This window comes from Arctopsyche grandis, chromosome 1 (genome assembly GCF_051622035.1).
Source record: "Arctopsyche grandis isolate Sample6627 chromosome 1, ASM5162203v2, whole genome shotgun sequence".
Lineage (NCBI taxonomy): Eukaryota > Metazoa > Arthropoda > Insecta > Trichoptera > Hydropsychidae > Arctopsyche > Arctopsyche grandis.
In genome coordinates this window covers 10,974,427-10,995,123 of record NC_135355.1, presented here as the reverse complement: position 1 = coordinate 10,995,123, position 20,697 = coordinate 10,974,427, and the positions used below count along the sequence as shown (strand labels likewise).

Genomic DNA, 20,697 nt, shown 5'->3' with positions numbered 1-20,697 from the left:
CTGCTTATATTTCATAGAATCCATATATTTTTTCGGTATTTTTTGTGTTAACAATAAATATATGTACGTACCGTCTTTCCCCAAAAATAATCCCTACCATGATTTTAAAGGATTTTGTGACTAATATACGGTATATAATAACTAGACTCCGGATAGAGACAGTGCTTTTTCCAGGAATCGGGGCGGTTTGGCTATATTTACAAAGCTAGAGTACAAAAAAAAAGATTGAGCGAACCTTTTACAACAATTGAACAATAGCATTTTCAACAATTGAACAATAGCATTTACAACAATTGAACAATAAACGGCGCGCTGTGGATCCGGCTTTTAATAATAACGGTAAATACCCAGGGAGCTCTCAACAACTTTCAAATTGAAAATAATGATGGAAATATGAAAAAAATGACGACTTTCTGAAATGACAACTTCCGCCATGCAAATGACCGCTGTGAGCGTGGCGTGCTTTGTAAGGGGAGTTTCGGACAATACGGCGACATTGAACTCACTTTAATCAGTCAAAACTAGTCATAATCGACCCAATCAAATTGCAATAGGTGACAAGTGACTATGAGTGTTTTTTTTAAATGGTAAAAAAATCGAAACTATTCTAAAAATAAGATATAAGTATGAAAATAGCTCACTTTTTCGAAATTTCCATCGAGATAAATCGATTGGTTGAAGGCAATAAAGGAAAATATTGAGTTCAAAATCGATGATTATTTTTATTCAATGTTCCCTTGATACGACGCGAGTTTTTCACTAGGTCCATCTTAGGAAATCCAAAATTTCCATTTTTCACTCCGGCTTAATGTACATGCGTGTACATACATACTTGTGTATGTAAATAAATAGGTTGAAAATTAACGCGACGACCGGTTTCAACGTTCGCGCCACAACGGCCCAACGACACCAGGCCTTTCACACACACACGCACAAACTAACATATATATTTTACCGGAATAATCCTTGATGGGCAGCACTTGTTGGAGATATTACAGGCTGGATGGAAAGAGATTGCGGAACGATATTCGCGATCGTTCGAACTTTTAATTTAAGACGTCGCGTTTGACGCACGTGGTATGTTGTATCGGGAGAAATAGTGCACTCCGTACACGTTCCGCACCGACCACTGGCCGCCGGCGACTGAACACTTCGATGCCGCACTGAACCGGCCTTGAATGAACCATCACGATGATAATGCACACGTACTTGTTCCCACAGAGCAACAGAGCGGATGGTGATGCTGACAATGATGACGATGATCTTGGTCTTGGGGGGGAAAAAATCACTCCGGCGATGAAGAGTGTAATTGTGATGTCATTCGTAGAATATTTCGGCGTTTTAATTGAAGTGCTGATTTCAGACTGATTAAAGCGTCGAATTGAGTCTGAGAAAAATGTGAAAAACTCGATTTTGGTATACAAATCGGGAAGCAGAGCCGAGTCGACCGTTAACTGTGTGATGTCATTCGTAGAATATTTCGTCGTCTTAATTGAAGCGTTAATTTCAGACCGTACGAATTGGTGGATTTAATTTTTTGCAATATGCACATAATTCGGTGAAAAATTGAAATATGTAACTGTCAAAAAAAGGGTGCCAACTATCAATGGAGTGCTGCAATGAGAAATACATACATACATATAAGCCGCTATAATTAAAAGTGGCATAAGTCCACTTTCCAGCATTGCGAGAAAAATCTCGCAAAACATTAAATATAATGTTTTGCGTTCAACAATATTAAAAAATACTGGTGGCCTGTAATACGTTTATTCTGCTTTTCCGAGATTCTGGACATATCGAATTAAAATAAGTAATAATAATTTATATTCCAATTTATAACAGAAAACGTTTTTGGAACTGAAAATTGGAATTCCGCCACTTTCAAATATAAAGGCTCATATGTCGAATATTATATGAATTGTATTTTTTTTAGTATTTTTTACAAAGCCAAAACTACATACATATAATAGATAGGATGACCACGTTTCCCAAGACTCAAAACTACATTTCCCAATCGGTATGTGAAAAATTGTTTTTTTTGTATTGAATATTTTATAAATACATATCTATGTAATAATAATCAAAAACAAACTCATTATCACATTAACTTTTCCAAATATTTAAATAGATTAATTTATTGTTTATTATTGATGAATTTTCGTACAAAGTTAAAAACAAAATTGTACAAATACAGAAACCTCAAATTTATAATATAAAATGTCTCAAATTTATAATATTTTGCGTTCCCTTGTATCAGGGAATAATAACTTAATGATATTCAATGGATATAATGGGTGTACTTGGTCCCTCCTTCGTTGACACCTACTTCTAAATTCTGATATTCTGCACCTCTGATAACTGTCAACCTCAAGCGATTCAATTAATATTATCACCATCATCATCATTTACAGCCATTCACCACCCACTGCTGGATGAAGACTTCTTCAACAAGCTTCTATTCGTCTCTATTTTGCGCAACTCCCATCCATCCCACCGCACACAATTTTTTCTAATTTCATTTACCCATCTTCATTACGGCCTTCCTTTTACCCCTTTACGTTCTCTCGTGTACCATTCAAGCACTTCTTTCGTCCATTCTTCTATCTACATGTAACACTATTGCCATTTAAATATCTTCACTCTCTCCGCTATATCCACTACCATTGGCATACTACTATGTATTCTTCACCCACTCTTTCGTCATGGCGAGCATACAGCGTTTCATACTTTTTTGGTTGCATCAGACTTAAAATAAAAAAAGCAATTTTTATATTTATTAAAATAAAAAAGCAATTTTTATGTTTATTATATGAAAATTGCTATTTTTTTTAAAAGAACTAACAGTTGTTTTACCTACACTTCCAGAATATGTATGACTAATTAGTAGAGACACGTATTTTGGGCATTTTGCTATTAATGCTAAAATTTGCAATAGAAGCTAGTAGATGCTAAATTCGAAAAATATGCGAATAGATGCTAAAATAACAAACAAAAGTGAAATTTGCATAAAATTTATAAAATTAATAGACAATTTAGAAGGGTCGTCCTATCCCTTTGCCCATTTATTATGTGAAGAAATTGAGGGGATAAAACAGAGCTTACCATAGACGGAGTTTTTCCTGTCGAAACCAAGCAACTGCTTTTGTCTACTACTACAAACAAAAGAATACAGATGGAGCTGTGTATTCAGAAGGCTGCTCAAAAAAGCGTCTTGAAACTAGAATCGCATTCAAGAGTAAATGAGATAAATCTATTCCTCCAAACATTGAGTAAACAATCCATCTGTGGCAGGTACAAAATCTAATATTAATGTTAAAGAAAGAGTTTTGTTTTTTAGAAACCTGCCATTGTTTAATGTATTAACAGAGGCTCATTATTGGAAGAATATCAGCACTTTTTTAGACAATTAATAGAGAATATAAAAAGTGAATCCACGGTGGATATATTGCTATTATTGATGACAACAAAAATTAAATATGAAGAGTTTGGTTTGCAGCTCTAAAATCGATGTGTGGATGCTGAAAGGTATTTTAGTAAATACAATATAATTGTTATCGATCATCGCACGAATCTCAAAAAAGAATCTGTAGAAATATGCTCCATGTTGAGTTTTAATAAATTTTAATTGGTATTATATTTTTTATAATAAAATTTTTCTCTTTGTATTTTTATATTCATGTTTTTTCACTGTTATTTTAATTCCAAAACATTATTGAATTTTTCTATTATTTTTTAATTGTTGCGTTGTCTAAATTGTATATATGTATATAAATTTTATTAAAATTCGTCGAAATATATTATTATTTAAAATTAAGATGCTAAAATTGAACATTTTTAATGTCCTAAAACGCTAAAATGCAAAGGAAAATGCTAAAATTGACAAAAATAGATGCCCAAAATACGTGTCTCTACTAATTAGCAACATGCAACACAATTGAAACAAATTTATGTTTAATTTATATTAACATTGAAACATTGTTATAAATCTCTTAAAAATTGACGACAACGAATAAAAAAGCACTCTAAAAGACCATGATATATTTATATATTTTTCTTAATTACACTCCCAACGTATGAACATATGCAAACTAGTATCATATTATAACGGCAAACATTCACTAGCAGAATCTCTCAAAACGTATTACCAAACAAATAATTTATTCGAGCAACAAACAGTTTGAGCATGTTGCGATACATTTTCCGAAGTGCATTCATGCACATATTATACGACCTTTATTTTACATCATCCTAATCTGAGGGGTGCCGCATGAGCGATCATTACATTACCCTGTCGGAGTACGTAGTTGAACAATATCTCCACGGTTCATATGGCGCGAAAATTTATAGACTAAAAATATATTAATGTGTATTCAAGACGAGAATGGTACACTTTAATCAAACCTGTAAACCCCCAGTAGGAGAGGATGGCTCTGTTGAGTTGACAATTGTCTGTGTGTAGGTATATTTTGTACGAATCTGGAAAGTAGCCTGAGCGTGACTCGTACATTTCAGTGTCTGTGATGAAAGGATGAAAGATCACAGGGTAGAGAGCAAGCCGTGCGTCATCCGGGAAGGCAGGGGTCATCAATCAGCTTGCAGCCAACGATTTTGCCGCAAATTCAATGGCAAGTGTCGTGAGCCAACGCTATGGTTAATGTTTTCGCAGGTATCTCGTCCCCAGCCTGACTCAATCCCAAATTAAGTACCGAGTAAAATGATCGTATTTTGATTGAAAAATACTATTTTTGCTTCGTTGCCAATATTGACAGTTAAAAGATCGAATTCTATATAATATGTATAACCATTACAAATAGTATACTATTTGTATTAATGAAGTATAATAAACATTAGTGCCACCATTTTCTTACTCTGTCGATTGCTTATTCATTTGTTTTTCAAACATTATTTGAAAGTTTCAAATGAACAAATAAAGAGTGTTATTGCCGGCATTCAAAGTAATTCAAATTAGCGTCATTGAAAAAGAAATACACTTTTTTGAAGGTTCCCGAATGAACGATATCAATTCATCTAACGACATAATTGAGAAATAATTTCAAAGAGCACAATTATAATAGACTAGCTGTATTACCCGGCTTCGCTCAGTGTTTATAATATAAACCGCTTAAACATGACTAAGCTAATTTAATTAAAAAAAAAAAAAAATTAAAAAAAAATTTAAAAATTAAAAAAAAAAATAAAAAAAAAATAAAAAAAAAATCAAAAAAATAAAAATAAAAAAAAAATAAAAAAAAATTAAAAAAAAATTAAAAAAAAAAATTTTAAAAAATCAAAAAAAAAAATCAAATTTTTTTTTGCCTTCTAGGGCTTCGCCCTCGGCGCCCCCCTGAGCCTTTGCCTTCTAGGGCTTCGCCCCTCCACGCCCCATGAGCAATTGCCGTTTAGGGCTTCGCCCCCCTTAGTTAATGCCTTTTAGGGCTTCGCCCCTCCGCACCCCCATGATTAAATGCCGTCTAGGGCTTCGCCCCCCTTAGTTAATGCCTTTTAGGGCTTCGCCCCCCGCGCCCCCAAGATTAATTGCCGTTTAGGGCTTCGCCCCCCTTAGTTAATGCCTTTTAGGGCTTCGCCCCTCCGCGCCCCCATGATTAAATGCCGTCTAAGGCTTCGCTCCCATGATCAGTTGCCTTTTAGGGCTTCGCCCCCCACGCCCCCAAGATTAATTGCCGTTTAGGGTTTCGCCCCCCTTAGTTAATGCCTTTTAGGGCTTCGCCCCTCCGCGCCCCCATGATTAAATGCCGTCTAAGGCTTCGCCCCCATGATCAGTTGCCTTTTAGGGCTTCGCCCCCCGCGCCCCCAAGATTAATTGCCGTTTAGGGCTTCGCCCCCCTTAGTTAATGCCTTTTAGGGCTTCGCCCCTCCGCGCCCCCATGATTAAATGCCGTCTAAGGCTTCGCCCCTATGATCAGTTGCCTTTTAGGGCTTCGCCCCTCCGCGCCCCCATGATTAATTGCCGTCTAGGGCTTCGCCCCCCTTAGTTAATGCCTATTAGGGCTTGCGCCCCATGAGGCTGGGCCCCCCGGGCCCCCTTCGGGGCCCCACGGGGCTGCGCCCCTTGTGGCGCTCCCTTTTGAGCCCCATGAGGCTGGGCCCCCCGCGCCCCCTTCGGGGCTTCACGGGGCTGCGCCCCTTGTGGCACCCCCTTTTGAGCCCCATGGGGCTGCGCCCCATGAGGCTGGGCCCCCCGGGCCCCCTTCGGGGCCCCACGGGGCTGCGCCCCTTGTGGCGCCCCCTTTTGAGCCCCATGGGGCTGCGCCCCATGAGGCTGGGCCCCCCGGGCCCCCTTCGGGGCCCCACGGGGCTGCGCCCCTTGTGGCGCCCCCTTTTGAGCCCCATGAGGCTGGGCCCCCCGCGCCCCCTTCGGGGCTTCACGGGGCTGCGCCCCTTGTGGCACCCCCTTTTGAGCCCCATGGGGCTGCGCCCCATGAGGCTAGGCCCCCCGGGCCCCCACGGGGCTGCGCCCCTTGTGGCGCCCCCTTTTGAGCCCCATGGGGCTGCGCCCCATGAGGCTGGGCCCCCCGGGCCCCCTTCGGGGCCCCACGGGGCTGCGCCCCTTGTGGCGCCCCCTTTTGAGCCTCATGGGGCTGCGCCCCATGAGGCTGGGCCCCCCGGGCCCCCTTCGGGGCCCCACGGGGCTGCGCCCCTTGTGGCGCCCCCTTTTGAGCCCCATGGGGCTGCGCCCCATGAGGCTGGGCCCCCCGCGCCCCCTTCGGGGCTTCACGGGGCTGCGCCCCTTGTGGCACCCCCTTTTGAGCCCCATGGGGCTGCGCCCCATGAGGCTGGGCCCCACGGGGCTGCGCCCCTTGTGGCGCCCCCTTTTGATCCCCATGGGGCTGCGCCCCATGAGGCTGGGGCCCCACGGGGCTGCGCCCCTTGTGGCGCCCCTGGCGGGGCCCCATTAAACTACTCGCCTTGCGCCCCCGCGGGGGTGAATCCATTGAATCGAAAAAAACAAATCGGCGCCCATGGATCGAAAAAAAAAAAAAAATCGAATCACGTATTCGATGACGTCACCGATCTACGGACGACGACGACGACCAAGGATACATACATACATATATACAAAGTCTCTTTCCAAATTATAGATTAGATATATAAATGATAGACCCAATGAAAATTTCATCGCATGTATTATAAATAAAACCTACATATAAACAATAGAAAAATTAATTTATTAATTTTCAATATATGGTGTTAAATGCTCGTGGCGCTATTTTCCAAGAGGAAATATAAAATTAATAAAAATTAATTTGTTTTTTATTAAATTTATCGAATTAAAGAATCGAAAAAAATAATATTTAATGACAGCCAATTAGAAATGAATGGTTTGTTTTAAATATAAGTGAACCGGAACTGAAAAATTATCCTGATTCGGAACTGCAACAGGAATTGGGATCCGGAACCAGAACTGAAAAAGGAATCGGGATCTGGAACTGAAACAGGAATCCGGCTCTAGAACTTCCAAAGGATTCTGGATCTGGAACTGAAAAAGGAATCGGGATCCGGAACTGAAACAGCTTTTATTTTCAACTAATGAATGCATACGTGATTTGAAAGTAATATTAAGACTTTTGTACATTACATTTATTGGCAGTATATAAATTGTGACGTAATTTTGAAAATCTACCAGTGTGTTCTATGGAATATGGAAATACACGATGGCCGTCATTGCATCGAAAGTGACTTGATCGAAAGTCGAAAAACCACGATTTTTATGACAATATGTGAAATAGTCCGTTTACAATGCATACATATGAAGAGCGGGTAGTACATATTACCATACATACATATACATATATTATCGTTTACCTTGTAGACATTCTTTTCGATATTTCGGCTTTCGACTTTCGATGCAGTGACCCAGACCCGGAAATAGAAACAAAACTGCATTAATAACTCGTCTCCCCGCACAAAGATGTGGCCATCTTATTATTTATTCGAACTATTTCAGTTTTCTTCTTCGAACTATTTTAGTTATTCTTCTTCGAACTATTTCATATTGCAACTGAATAACGTATTTTAAGATATATAAATATACTAGTCCATCCATAGAATAATGTAGTTATCAAAATGTCAGTGTTAGAATAATATAGCACTAGAATAACTCAAATTGTACTTGCTGGAATTTATATTAAAATTAAATAGAACATTGACGTTAGAAATAAGTTTAATATCAGGCCCAATGGAACAAAAAGTTTAAGCATATAGTAAATTGCATTCAAATATCCGGTAAATTTATGACACACATTTAATTCACAAATGCATTAGATCGTCAAATGTCATTGATAAATACATGATAGACAGTAAATTGAAGGTTTGAATCAGATCTACGGCCTCGAATTTATTTCGTATGAAAGTGCATATAACATTTATAATACCAACGTTCCATATATCCAACTTTTAAATCGGAACTCAGTTGGAGCTCTGGCTTAGGAGTTAATTAGATATACATATTCACGAAACTATATAAATTTCGGTAATTTATTATGAGCCTGACTGTGCTATAAATTACATTGTAAATAAAAATTACATCTGCATATTTTTAAATGAACGAGTCGAGTGGGCTTATATGTATGTATGTATGTATGTAAATTCGACATTTTCTATAATGAAATAAAATGTATATAGTTTTTTGAAAATTTACTGTCTGTATGTATGTATGTATGTACATATGCTTTGGATATGATTTCTTCTAATCAAAAATAAAATATAAAATGCAAACAGACATTCGTCGGCAAAATGCAAACGGACACATGCAAATTTCAATTTTGAAGCATCAATTTTCACCTATTTCTTTTGTTTCTGCACTAGCAACGGTATTTGAAATAATTCTTCGCGGGTTAATATTTAATCATAGTCACCAATATTTGATTGATCAACAGCATGGATTTCGTTCTACTCGTTCTGTTGTATCGAATCTATTTATACTTTTTTAAAGTAATTGGCAAACCTTTTAATTATTCACTGCAGGTAGCCGATGTTTATGCTGAATTTGAAAAGGCCTTCGATAAAGTTGACCATGGCATTCTTATTGGAAGCTTTCTAATATTGGGTTATCTTTTAATTTAGTCCGTATTTTTATAAATTATTTAACGACCAGAAAACAGTATGTTTCTTGCGGTACTTATCGATCACATGAATATCACGCTTCATCTGGTGTACCGCAAGGGTCGAGTCTAGGTCCATTATTGTTTCTTTTGTTTTGTTTATGATATTGGTATGTCGATTAATCACTCTGAATTTCTCCTTTTTGCTGACGACTTGAATATTTTTAGAACAATCAGTGGTCATTCCGACTGTGAGGGCTTGTAGGACGACTTAGATGACTTATTTATTTACATATATGTATATATCAGGAAGGCCTTGCAGGTAACCCCAATGCGCCTTCCTGGCCAATTGTAAACAATGCATCATTTTTTTTATTATACAAGTCGCCGAATTACGAGACACTGAAAAACTCGCAAATTAACGAGACATCTATGAATTTTACATAAAATTTTTTATATTAATCAATCTCAAACAGTGCTGACATAGTAGGTAGGTATTATTTATTTAGCCAATTTTACCGAGAACCGTTTCAACATTGAAATCAGAGGAAATTGGCAAACTCTGATAGGAAACGATTGACCCGGAGTCACAAATATCCAGGTCTGACCAGCATCACTACAGATATACTATATAAAAATTATTTTCAATCGAGGTCAGCTCACGGGATCGAACCCGGCGCCTCTCGACGCTAAGCAGAATCTTAACGACCAAGCTATGCTACAGGCATGTGAATGTGAATGGTCATTTAATAATCGTCTACCATTCAGTTTGACATATTGCCATGTTTTTTCCTATTGAAGGTGGCTGTCCCTTATTAAGTTTTTTTATAGCCTTCGCAACTATCACTTATTTATTGTTCTCTTGTCTGGAGCATATTAGAGTTTGGATCATATGTCATATGGAGTCCCAGTGAAATTAAATTTTCTCTCTTGATAGAAAGAGTTCAGAAATACATAGTTTCTTCAATACCTTTACATGAGGAAGTATGAATACTTCGACTCACTATCTATATCCAAATACTTATTTGGAAAATCAAAGGGAAGTATTAGCAACCCTTCGATTTTATCCGAGCTTAAATTTTGGACTCCTAAATGTGGTAGAGCTTTGCATCATCGTCGACTTTTCCAACCTATTGTTATGAGAACGTATGCTTTCGGTAATTCGTCTCTTGTAGAGGATTCCCTGTTCCTTAATGTGATAGGTGAGAATTTGGACCTGTTTGATTATCGTGTTGAATCACTGTTAATGAACTGGTCAATTTCATAAGATTCAAAACGAGTTTATTTGAACGAAATGAAAGAATGATAATTTATTTATTTTTTGTAAGAGCATTGTGACGCATTTGGGGTAATCTGTCAGGTCACAGCGGTCATTAATTTGCTATTATTATTCTTTGTCCTTTTATAATGTATTTATAATAATATAAAATTGTATGTATAATATGTAGGTGGCCACCGAATGTATTAATTGCGAGACGCACTATAGGCGCAATTATTGTAAATTATTAACGTATATATGCTACATATATGTATGTACATACAAACATACATATGTATGTACAAACATGTATGTACAAATGTACATATGTATGTAGATTCTGTGATCACTTTAATATTTGATATTAGATTAATAAAATTTTTAGCGGAAAATAATACTTAATTAATTTGCCCGTTACATAATTTGCTAATTGAACTAACAATTTTAGCTTACGTATTAAGGTTAACGTTTCGTAGAATTTCGCCAACGTTTCATTTCATTTTGTGTAGAAATATTAGGTTGATGCATAAGTAACGTCGAATTTTTTTAAGAAAACAAATTAATATTTTCAGAAAAACTTTATTAAATTAATTAATTTTATAATTCCCATTATTGCTGATAGCTTTCTCCCATCTTTCCGTCAACTTTTGAATCCCATTTGAATAAAAACTTTCGGGTTTCGATGTAAAGAACGTGTATAGTGCTGTTTTCACCTCCTCTGTTGTATTGAATTTTTTTCCATTTAAATAATTTTGTAGAGATAAAAATAAGTGAAAATCAGAAGGGGCCAAGTCAAGAGGGTAAGTTGGATGCTTTAAAACATCCCAATTTAGTTCCTTTAATTTGTGCTGTGTTATCATTGCAGAATAAGGCCGCGCATTGTCGTGATGAAAGACGACACCCTTGCGATTGCGATTAGTTGGGGTCGTTTTTTTATCGAGTTCCGAGTTTAATTTTTGCAGCTGTTCACAATATTTCTCAGCATTAATTGTTTGGTTAGCTTGCATTAACTCTTAATAAATAATTCCCTTCATATCCCACCAAAATCAAAGCATTTAGAATTTAGCAAAGAATTTAGCAAAAAGAATTTAGCAAACCACCGTTGACTGTTTTGAACATCGATAGCACCTCTGCCGTACACATCACATATGTTTTTGGTTGCCACTGTTGTATTATGCCCTTTATTAAATTCAAAAAGTGAACAGTGTCGATTTGCACTCTTTTCTCTGACATTTTCAAAATTCACAAGGGCTCTATATACCTCGACTGCTGACGATAAAAAAAAATGTTGAAAGAGACCCTCCTCTAAATAATACAAAGGCAAAATTAAGAACAGATGCTAAAACTATTGGTTAAAAACAATATGTCATAGTCTATGTAAAAATACGACGTTACTTATGCATCAACCTAATAATTAGCTTATATTTATACATATTCAGTCGCAAGCGAGCCAGCTATGCTAGATGATTCTGCATACTGAAAATTATATCCGAATATGTGTATATAAATATGTATTTGGATAAGTATATTAAATTAATCGCAGTCCGAGTACGGCTAGAAAAGAGGAAGTTCTAATGACATAATTGGACAAGCAAACGACACGAAAGACATACTCAATTTAAATCATAAACGGTATATGCATACATAGATCCTACGTACTCGTATATACGTATGTATGGCGTTGTAACCTGTTTTAACTAAAAAGTCATGCAGTAAAAAATCTAAATATTTTAGGCAGGAGTGAGATGAGGTCGTAAAAGGCCAAAATCAATCATTTTATTAATTTATGTGTGTATTGTCTGTACCGAAAAGAAATCAGAATTTTTAATTTAAAATTTGTGTATTGGATAAAACGCTTTATCGTAATATCCTTGTTTAAAAACTTTTTCTAATTCTCAAATACGTATGTATGTGTCAGTGGCGTAGCTACCGCGCCCGCAGACCCCGCAATGCGGGGGGGTGCCACGAAGCGCGCCTTTTTCACTGAATTTTTAATTTGTTCAGTAATTTTTTTAAACAACTTTTTTAAAAAGTTCTCTTTTCAACCTATGTACTATATGTATGTACTATATGTATGTACATACATTATTATACATATTTTGAATTCATCCTCAGTGTGTAATTGATCTATGCCAATAGGGCTAGAAGACTGTCGTCTTTTTCCATCTTTTGGACGTAAGTGCCACTTAAACCCATTTGCTGAGAATTCTCTTATTCTTATATATATTTTTTCAATGTGTAAACAATAAAACAAAATTATATGATTAAAACCAAAAAAAAATATAAATTTTTCGCTATCACCGCTATTTTAACACCAGTATAAAATAATCGATAAAATAATTGCTGTGTTCATTCTCTATCTCATATTTATTTCTTACTAGTTTTGTATCCGATGAAATATCGTTGCATGGGTGTTGGCATATTAAGTTATTAAATAAAAAAATAAATTGTGTCGGTTCTGTGTTATTTTATGTCGATTTTTTTCTAAATTTCCTTTTAAATATATTTAATTTAATATTTATTGTTTAATATGACAAAAATTGTTAAAACTACATATGTACATGTAAACAATATAAAACGCCAATAAAAAAATTAATTAATTAATTAAATAAATTTTCATTCGATGGCGGTAAATGCTGGACTACTAAAAAAATTAAAACAATGCACAGGGCTTACAAGCATGCGCAATACTCTTCATAAGCTTTTGAAAAAAATTGGATTTCACTGGAAAAAAATGTCCGATAACAGGAAATTGTTACAAGAGAAAATGTGCATTTTTTATAAAAGGATCACATTTTTAAGATCGATTGCTCGATTTAGAGCAGAAGGAAAACCAATCGTATATACTGATGAAATATACATACATTTAGCACACGTTAAGTCAATGGTGTGGAAAAAAAATTTCTTTTAAATTTATTTATTTATTTTTATTTCTTTTAAATCTGGCATCCAAAGGATCTATGTTTATTATTGTACACGCCGGTACAGAACGAGGCTTTATTCCAAATGCCTTTCTCATCTACAAGGTTCACCAAAGAACCGGAGACTATCACCATGACATGAACTTCGACAATTATATGAAATGGTTAACCGAGACATTGATTCCAAATTTAGAACCGAATTCTGTTGTGGTGATGATAAAAATAAGATTCTTGACCGAGCACCGCTTAAAATTCCAAAAAAGACATTATGAAGCAGTGGTTGACGAAATAAATATTTATTTCGATCCACAAAGTTAATAATTTATAATACCTATTTTTTTATATTTTGCATTTTTATTTGTATTTGTATTTGTACTTTTTTATATTTTGCATTTTTGGATTTTTAATTGAATTTGTATTTTTTATATGTTGTATTTATAAAATGCAATAAATCTAGAAAGTAAAGTTACTTTCATTAGTTACATTTTTGAGAAAAACTTAAAAAAAATAATTGCATATACATATGCGACGCATTCCTTGCAGTCAACTGGTAGTTTCCAATACTGAAGCAATTTTTCTTTGCTTCAAGCGAACGAACTCTACTTCAATAGCGATAAGTTTCAGTTCGATAAGACTAACGCTGTTCAATTTCCCAAAACACACATACACACACACAGACACACACACACACACACACACACACACACACATATTTTTAAAATAATGAAATCGTGATCAGTGAACGTTCCGAGTTTATATCAGTCAAAATCTCGAGTTCGCATTTTCGCATAATCACAAAATTTCATCTACATATTATTACTACCTACATACATAGATAAAGTAAAAATGTTTACAATCTTTTATCATTGGGTGCATCGAATATTGGAATCTTTTTTTAGATACATAGTGCAGTGATATCATTGACGTGATCTCTTAAAATTTTGTTTTTTTCAAATGAAATGCATGACAAGTGTGACAATATTGCAATATACATAAATATGTAGATCAAAGGGGAATTTAGAGGTGAAATATACATAAGTAATATGCGTGTGTGGTATAACTTTATTCAATATAATTCAATGTCAGCGTTTGATTGAACTTAATCGTTTTATCCGTTATTCCACAGGCTCCCAATCTTTTTCGGATGGCAACCGCTTTTTATAAAAGCCAAGTGACCCGCGACCCCAAAATATTTTTGAAAAATACATTTTTAATGTATAAAATTTTATTAAAACACTTTAACATGGATTAAAAATGAAAATTAGCCTATAGTCAAAATATTTTTTGGTTTATTGATTTAGTTGGCAACTCCAGAGAGAACTCATTGCGACCCCAAATGACCCTAGGACTTCCAAGCCGGTTTAAACCGAAACCGAAAAGTCGGCTTTTTGACCATTTTTTCAAAAAACCGAAAACCGGCTTTTTGGCTCGATCAACCGGCTTTTTAAGGTTTTCTTTAATTAATGTTTTTTCCCTCAAAATTAACAATTATGAATTTAAAATTTCTATGAAAGCTCAAAATAAATGTGTATATCTAAATTCTCTTAGGTTATAGGCGTATATTTCTTTGAACAACAAAACTTAGCGGTTTCTTTGAAATTTAGTAATGAACGAGGACCAAGTAATAAAACAATAAAATATTATTGAAAGTATGTAATTTCAATGACCTAACCAACTTCTGGTATAGAAAACATTATTATCCCAAAACCTTGTACTTGACAACAACAAAAAATTAGTCGTATACTCAAATGCTTTACGCATGGGAATTTCCGGAATTTAATTGTTTTTTCTTCGAAGGAATTGGAAGCCCTCTAAATATTGAGGGCACATACCTACTTTAATTATAGTTTAAAATTTTTGTGATATGCCGTTTCTAATGAATTTGTTTCCGAAATTTGCAACGGTTTGTAAAGCTTTTGGATTTTAAGCTAAAACAGTTGCGTCAATACAACTTTGAAAGATGGAAATATTTCAACGTTGAGCGCACCTCGAAGCGGATTTCAGCAGTTCTTAATAGATATTCACGATTCCACAATTATATGTAGTTTTTCCTCGAAAGTTACACATTATTTTTTTAATAATATATTCTTGACAGTAGCTTATTTAAATCATTTAATTAATTATTTGTGCGTATTTAGGATCTGCCATTTTACGGCTGTGATTTATAAAAATAAAATAATACAAATTGTATTGTTTGTAATATTTGTAATAATAATATATTATATAATACTGATCTTATGAAAGTTCATAATGTTTATAAATCAATTTAATTTATAAAAAACTATTTTTTTCCATACTGTATACATATGTACATGTATTTACATTTTTTTTTCCATATAAAAATTTTAAACTTTTCTAAAACCGGTAAAAGCCGGCCAACCGGCTTTTTATTTGTAAAAAAAACGAAAACCAGCTTTTTCTTTCAAGTGATTTTTTTTTAACAAATAGCGCGCCGTCCAATATTCAATTGTTGTAAATGCTTTGTTAAAGGTTCGCCGAACCTTTTTTTTTTTTGCTAGCTAGCTGGGACCAGTGGTCTATGCAGTATGTGAAGGATAAATTTATTCGATTGATACTTGCAGATAATTTTTATTATTAACAATTCCTTAAATAAAATATATTGTATAATTTAAGTAGCAAACAAAAAAAAATAAGACATATTGTACGTAATTATGATAGAGTTAACAAAATTGATTGTGAGACATCTAGGGAAAAATCAGATAACTTATTCAAAAAAGATAAGAAAAGAAAAAGGTGGGAATTAATAGTACTATTAAATAAATAATAAAAATACATATTCTGCAAGCCCAAAAATAATTTTAAATATTATACAAATGCAGCTATAAAATGAAATTGACAAAAATTGAAATCCTCTACAGAATAATATTTTATACAAAAGAAATAATAAAATAATTTTTGAATAATTTTTGAATTTGACGTTTTAAAAAAGAGAAAATAAAAAAGTAGTTTGCCCTAGATTTGTAAATAATAGACTTAGAATGCATAAAATGTCCATAATAAAACATTAATGTTGTTTATTATATAATACATACATATATCAATATGTGTACATATGTCTATGACACTAAAAATATAATATAATATTACAATAATATATTCAATTCACTTTATTCAACAACATTTAATCAAGCATGACATACAATACATATCCAATATACAATAATTAATAATCCAGTAAGATATTTAGAATTATTTTCTTCAGCAGGCTATTTTTAACTTCGCATTGAAAACATTAAAATGTGTAAAACGCAGTTTACATACATGTATGTCGGATCGACTACATTATAAAATATTGTTTTTTGATGAAAAATTGCACAATGCATTCAAAAACACACAATAAACAACATGGGATACATTTTTATAAGTAAATTGATCTGATTGTATTCCGTGCGTTGTAGCATAGTTATGGAGACGTACCGCGTAATATTGACACAATTTATTTATTCGTAAGGGCTCTTCTATTATTATAACATTTCTCTGGTTGTACTTTTATTAAAAATGTATGAGTTCATAGAATTAATGTAAATTATAGGTATGGTCATTGGGTGAAGCTCATACAACACATGTTTATTTGAAAAATATTAATATAATACTGATGATTGAAAAAGTGGTACTAAATCTTTAGAAATAAGAGAATGTTGTATTCAATTTTAATAAAGATATTTGTAAATAATGTTGTAAAATTGCACACATTAATCTTCATTGAAACTCAAAGTGGGTCAGAGTGCAAGATATGGTGCACACAGCTGATGCGGTTCGTACAATTATCGGAAAATACTTAGTTCAAGTACTCTGTTGAGTTTTTTGGTAGAAGCACTAACATTATACATTTCTATATATCGGCCTAGAGATTGCGATTTTTATTTTTAAGATAAAATACTATTTTTTTGGAAAAATTTTAAAGCGCAGTGAAATGTTTATACACATATTTTAAACAAATTTGGTTGACAAGTACTTTTAGTTAGTATTTATTTTTGATAGTATGAAATAATCTTATTCAACATCTGGGTGACGATTTAATAAAATATCCAAAGATATATTACAAAAAAAAATAACGGAAATTACTTTTTGATAATAAAACGACAAAATTTGAACAATTTTAGATACATATGTAAACATATATGTATATATCAATAAAAATATGAATGATGCCTGTGCATGGCTTCTGGATAGGCTAAATTTGGGATTCTGATTTCGTTTGATAGCTGTCAACTTAACATTCTTATAAATTTTGTATTTTAATATCACAACCAGACATTATTTTCAATCAACATTTTAGCGTACTTATTTTAATTTCACTGACAATAAAATTTCATTGTATCATAGTATTCGTTTACTTGAAGACGGAGCGAAAAATGTGAATTTAGGATTTTCCACGATGATCTTTTTAAGCAATGTTCTGTTTTAAACAAATGTGCCTCCAAACCAATCTATTTATCTCGACAGAAATTAAAAAAAGTGGATGTAACGCCAGTGGAAGTTGCCCACTAACATTGGCATATATCCGTAACCTCCATGGAATTGTCATGCTACTACTCGCCACCGGTGTCGCGTCGATAGCTCACACACACACACTAACAGACATTTGTTTACGTTTTTACATTTCACATTTGACGTGTGTGCATTCATACCGCGACATATATAATCCATTAATCAGTCAATCAGTCAGTCAGTCACTTTTCTTCGAAGCCGCTGATATAGCTGAACGCATATCTAACATCTACTGCCCCTACTCTATCATGTCCAACTTTTATAAAGAATACAAACATAACCCCCTGGGTTCCACATCAGATGACGGCTTATCCATAAAGCTTTTTGCCGGGATGGATTTCGTTGTATGCTGGTCTAACAAATTCAAGGTGGATCGTTTCCAAGTCGATAAACATTCCCGTGATTGGGTTCCACTGATTTCAATGCTATTTTCATAGTATAGTGGATGTGGTGGAGGCAGTTCAACAGCATGCTGCATTTTTATATGAAAGAGGTGGAAAAATGACTAGTATGATCAAGGTAATGAATATTATGACAATGAACATTTTATAAAGCTACATATGTACATAATAAATTTAAAATTCTTTTCTTACAGAAAATATACATTCAATGTATAGGGAGAATAGGAGGCGCCAAAATTAAATTTATAGAAAATCCCTTTACTGTAATAATCACAACTCCGCTAATGAAGAGAGACCAAACCATAATAACATTATAGTTATTGACTCAACGTCATCCTGTGATTTGCAACAACACACTATAACTTTTGTTCTGACAGAAAGTATAGCCAGCGCTGTTCCATTAGCAGTTATCACTACTAAAGTCTAACAACTTTTGAGAATTTTTCAGCATTTGCTCTTTTGAAAGATTTCTGGGGAACATAAATCCAAAATATATAGTGACTGCCGATTCTCATGCCGAACGCTTAGCTCTCACTAATGTTGTTAAGGATTTGGAGATGGATCTATGATTGGAGTTTTAATAGTGGATAGACAGATATTATATAGATTATTTAAAAATATAATTATTTCCAACTCATCCCATCTCATGAAGCTGAAATAAACTTTATTATATTTATTAGTTCAGAGGTATGCAGAAAATACTTAGACTGGTTTAAACTTTTGTTTTCCATAAAAATATTGTTTATTTATGGTTCCAAACTGACTTAAATATCACGATTAGATTATAACCTTGTTTTCACATTGTTCTACCAGAACTTAAAATTGATACATACATTTTTTTGTATATATGTATGTATCTTCATGTTTTTTAAATTATGTATATATGTTTTTAACTTTTCTAAATAATTAATGTTTTACATATATTGTTTGTTTATAATGTTTTACCTTTATTACTTATTTATATTGTTAAAAGCAATTTTTCTTAAGATGTGTAATTCTGTTATTCTCATAATTACATATATGACTTTAATATTGATCAGCTAATCACTCGCCATATAAAGTTTATCTCTTTTAATTAAAATAATTTAATAGTTGTAATCATTGTCTTTTACCTATTCTCTTGCGAAAAGTCCATTATCGATATTGTGTCTTAAAACTCATGAAAAGAATTCACCGAAGAACGGAGATATCTGATTTTTTTTTATTTGGTGATTCTTCAATGATTCAATGTTGAAACCACTTATTTCATGTGTCTTTTTTGTGTTTTACATTAATGAATATATATTTTTTGTTACGATTGTTTTAAATGTTATTAAAATTATATTTTAATGCTTTTATATGAATAAATGCTATTCTGTTGCTTGATTGGCCCGTATTTAAACCCAATTACCTGACTCTTATTTCAATTTAAAACCGAAAAATCAAGGTGGACGAGAAATGGTCAAGCATCAAAAAAAAAATATATCCAATGTTTGGGAATTCCGAGTCATATTGTATTTACACGATCAATCATAAATTGGGATTTATTTCAGTGAATTAAGATTTCGAAACATACTTAAGTAATTATAACTCTATAAAATTGCATTATGATACAGTTATTTTCTTTCTTAAATATAACATGTAAATTAAAAAGCAGAAATAGTAGATTGTAAGCAGAATATACTACGATGACAATTCATATGTGTGTAGCGGCTGGCGAGCTTTTCTGAAATAAAATTATTTTGTGGAGCGAATAGCTTGTTACAGGGACGAGGAAGAGATGATAAAAATTATAACAATTATTCTCAAATGCTTATATTATATTTTCCAAATAGCAGTTTTGTGTAAACAAGATTTAGACAAGTTTTGAAATTTTGAAAGGAGTATCTATACAATCAGAATGATATTTGACAGTTTAGATTTGAATAGGATGTGTGATTGTAGAGTGTTGAAACAATAAAGGTTTTATTTGTTTATTTAAGATATAGCCAAGCTTAATAACTAATTATATTCAATCACACAAATAATAATGTATTAATATATACACATACATTCACATATGTACATAGATACATACACACTGTTTGAGATGTTACCTTACAGCTACCATAAGTTTATCAATATTACAAGTATATTTGTAATTTCATCTGGCAGCTTATTATAAGTAACAACACTTCCATACATACACGTTTTTCCTACTCTTATTTAATTTTAAATTCTGTGATTTATTGCTACCTCTAATGCTATATTTATGTAAATGTAACCCTCTGTGGTGACCGCCGGGATTCTGGCAGTACCAATGCGATGCACGGTCAGTCACCGTTTTGCGGGAAGCATTCTCTTCGTCAGAATAAACAACACCGTCACTGTTGCACTCGCCTTCCCCCATACCTCTAATAAAATATCTATCGAAATACCTAGGTAACATTTTCTTATCTAACTTATAAATAAAAACCGACATATATATTTTCAGAGTATCATCAAATTTATAAAATACTTTAACACGGATCTTATACTAATATACCTATTTATGTGCATCTAAGATACTCTTCGTGGCTCTATTC

At 33.8% G+C, this 20,697-nt stretch overlaps 1 protein-coding gene across 1 annotated transcript in view; it reads right to left on the bottom strand.

Annotated features, from left to right (window-relative positions):
- Positions 1-1,180, bottom strand: part of LOC143918353 (four and a half LIM domains protein 2-like) — a 163,554-nt gene extending 162,374 nt beyond the window's left edge. The window contains exon 1 of the mRNA XM_077440295.1: positions 956-1,180. The gene's annotated coding sequence lies outside the window, so the exon portion shown is untranslated. The remainder of the gene's footprint in view (positions 1-955) is intronic.
- Positions 1,181-20,697: the final 19,517 nt, after the last annotated feature.